Source organism: Schistocerca piceifrons, chromosome 1, assembly GCF_021461385.2.
Source record: "Schistocerca piceifrons isolate TAMUIC-IGC-003096 chromosome 1, iqSchPice1.1, whole genome shotgun sequence".
Taxonomy (NCBI): domain Eukaryota; kingdom Metazoa; phylum Arthropoda; class Insecta; order Orthoptera; family Acrididae; genus Schistocerca; species Schistocerca piceifrons.
In genome coordinates, this window is record NC_060138.1 from 1,077,512,882 (window position 1) to 1,077,516,387 (window position 3,506).

At 45.0% G+C, this 3,506-nt stretch overlaps 1 pseudogene; it reads left to right on the forward strand.

Annotated features, from left to right (window-relative positions):
• The first annotated feature begins 492 nt into the window (after positions 1 to 492).
• On the forward strand, positions 493 to 610 carry LOC124725291 (annotated as a pseudogene).
• The last annotated feature ends 2,896 nt before the right edge of the window (positions 611 to 3,506 follow it).

A 3,506-nucleotide genomic window follows, 5' to 3' on the forward strand; every position in this document is an offset into this window, starting at 1 on the left:
AAGATGAAGAGACAGATTATATGAAGATATTGAAAGGATGATACAATATGCAGATGGAGATGAAAATCTAATAGTTATGGGGGAGTGGAATGCAGTTGTAGGGAAAGGAGTAGAAAAAAAGGTTACAGGAGAATATGGACTTCGGACCAGAAATGAGAGGGGAGTAAGACTAACTGAGTTCTATAATAAATTTCAGCTGGTAATAACGAATACTCTGTTCAAGAATCACATGTGGTAGTATGCTTGAAAAATCGAAAAAGAAATAACAGCCATAAGGACTGACGCAGCATATAGGAAAGTCAAAACAACCTCCGATGAAATGAAACGCGAGGATGATAATATTAAGAGTGCAACCGGAATTCCATTGCTAAATGCAGAGGGGAGAGCTGATAGGTGGAAATAGTACATTGAAGGCCTCTGTCAGAGGGAAGATTTTTCTGAACTGATAGAAGAAGAAAGGGGAGACGATTTAGAAGAGGTAGGGGATCCAGTGCCAACGGCCTTGCCGCAGTGGTGACACCGGTTCCCGTCAGATCACCGAAGTTAAGCGCTGTCGGGCTGGGCTAGCACTTGGATGGATGACCATCCGGTCTGCCGAGCGCTGTTGGCAAGCGGGGTGCACTCAGCCCTTGAGAGGAAAACTTAGGGGCTACTTGATTGAGAAGTAGCGGCTCTGGTCTCGGAAACTGACGTACGGCCGGGTGAGCGGTGTGTTGATCACATAGCCCTCCATATCCGCATCCAGTGAAGACTTTGGGCTGAGGATGACACGGCGCCCGGTCGGTACCGTTGAGCCTTCATGGCCTGTTCGGGAGGAGTTTAGTTTAGTTTAGGGAACCCAGTAACAGAATCAGAATTGAAGAGAACTTGGGAGGACTTAAGGTCAAATAAGGCAGAAGGGATCGATTACATGCCGTCAGAATTTTTAGTCATTACGGGAAGTGGCAACAAACCGACTATTCACGTTGGTGTGTAGAATGTATAAGCCTGGCAATATATCGCCCGACTTTCGGAAGATTATCATCCACACAATTCCGAAGACTGCAAGAGCTGACAATTCCGAGAATTATCGCACTATCAGCTAAACAGCTCATGCATACAAGTTGCTGACAAAAATAATATACAGAAGAATGGGAAAGAAAATTGAGTATGTGTTAGATGAAGATCGGTTTGGCTTTAGGAACGGTAAAGGCACCAGAGAGGCAATTCTGACGTTGCGGTTGATAACGGACGGAAGACTAACGAAAAATCAAGACACTTTCATTGGATTTGTCGACCCGGAAAAAGCGTTAGGCATTGTAAAATGGTGCAAGATGTTCGAAATTCTGAGAAAAATTGGGGTAAGTCATAGGGAGACACGGGTAACATGCAATGTGTGCGAGAACCAAGAGCAATAATAGGAGTGGAGGGCCAAGAACGAAATGCTTGGATTAAAAAGAGAGTAAGACAGGACTGTAGTCTTTCGCCCCTACTGTTCAATCTGTACTTCGAAGAAGCAATGATGGAAATAAAAGAAAGGTTCAGGAGTGGAATTAAAATTCTAGATTAAAGGGTATCAGTGATACGATTGGCTGTTGACATTGCTATCCTGAGTGAAAGGAAAGAAGAATTACATGATCTGCTGAATGGAACGGACAGTCTAATGAGTAAAGTTTATGCATTGAGAGTACTTCGAAGAAAGACGAAAGTAATGAGAAGTAGCATAAATAAGAACAGCGAGAAACTTTAACATCAGGATTGATGGCCACGAAGTAGCTGAAGTTACGGAATTCTGCGACCTAGGCGGCAAAATAATCGGTGACAGACGGAGAAGGAGGTCATCAAGAGCAAACTAGCACTGGCAAAAAGGGCATTCCTGGCCAAGACAAGTCTACTAGTATCAAACATAGGCCTCAATATGAGGAAGAAATTTCTGAGAATGTACGTCTGGAGCACAGCGTTGTATGGTAGTGAAACATGGACTGTGGGAAAACCGGAACAGAAGAAAGTCGATGCATTTGAGATGTGGTGCTACAGACGAATGTTAAAAATTAGGTGGACTGATATGGTAATGAATGAGGAGGTTCTGCGTAGAATCGGTGAGGAAAGGTATATGTGGAAAACACTGACAAAGAGAAAGGACATATGTTAAGACATCAGTGAATGACTTCCATGGTATTAGAGGGAGCTGTAGAGGGCAAAAACTATAGAGAAAGACAGAGACTGGAGTACATCCATCATATAACTGAGGTCATAGGTTGCAAGTGTTGAATTCGTGAGGGGCAGCATGAAACAGTAAGAAGACCAATGACCTCCCCCCCCCCCCCCCCCCCCCACCGCTCAAATAAAAAAAAATTGACTGTGTTGGCCTTCCGTGCACACTGGAACCTTTTGCATGCGGTTTTCTGTTGCATTTGTACACTCACGACGCACGAGGAAAGAATCATTCGAATGGGACGGAAATTGGTAGATGTGATTTACATGTACACAGGATTAAATGATTACAGTTTCAGTAAAATTGGATGATTTATTCAAGAGAAAGAGCAAGTCAGTAACCCATTGGTCCACCTCTGGCCCCTACGCAAACAGTTACTCATTTTGGCGTTGATTGACAGACTTGTTGGACGTCTTTCTGAGGGATATCGCCCCAAATTCTGTTCAGTTGGCGCATTATGTAGTCAAAGTCACGGCATGGTTGGGGGGGGGGGGGGGGGGCTACCCATAAACCTATAACGCTCCAAATATCTCTACAGTGGATGGATCTGGCGACCTTGAGGGCCAAGGTAGGTTTGGCAAGCACGAAGACAACGAATAGAAACTATCGGCATGTGCGGATGGACATTATCTTGCTGAAATGTAAGGCCAGAATGACTTGCCTTGAAAGAACAACAAAACGGGACATAGAATATGGTCACTTTCCTGCTGTTTTGTAGAGGTGCCGCATATAACAAACAAAGAAGTCCTGCTATGAAAAGAAATGACACCCCAGGCTATCACTCCTAGCTGTTGGGCCATATGGTGGGCAACAGTGAAGCTAATATTCCATCGCTGTCTGGGGCGTCTCCAGGTCGTCGGGACTCAGTCCGAAGAGAGTCTGATCACTCAAGACAGTTCTACTCCAGTCAATGAGATACCAGGCTGAATGTGACCGACACCACTGCAAATCGGCTTGTTGGTGTACAGCGACCAATGGGGCGCCGTGAGCTCAACCCCTTTTCTGTGAGCCACCTCTTAATAGTCGTGGTCACTGAAGGACCAGTTGCACATCAGGTTGATGATAATGATAATCATGAATCTGGTGCTCCGAGTGCTTCTCTGATGATTGCTCGGTCCTCTCGTTCTGTCCTCTCTCTCTAGGGCGACTCCTTTCTTCTTGAGCTATCCTCTGCCATTGTTCATCCATTCCTGCCAACATCGTCCAATAGTGGTCCCTGTCCTCTTCAAATGTCGAACGACTCGCCAATTACTGCAAATGGCTTCTTTGAGTCCAACTATACGTCTTCTCTTAAATGCTGACATCTGCATGT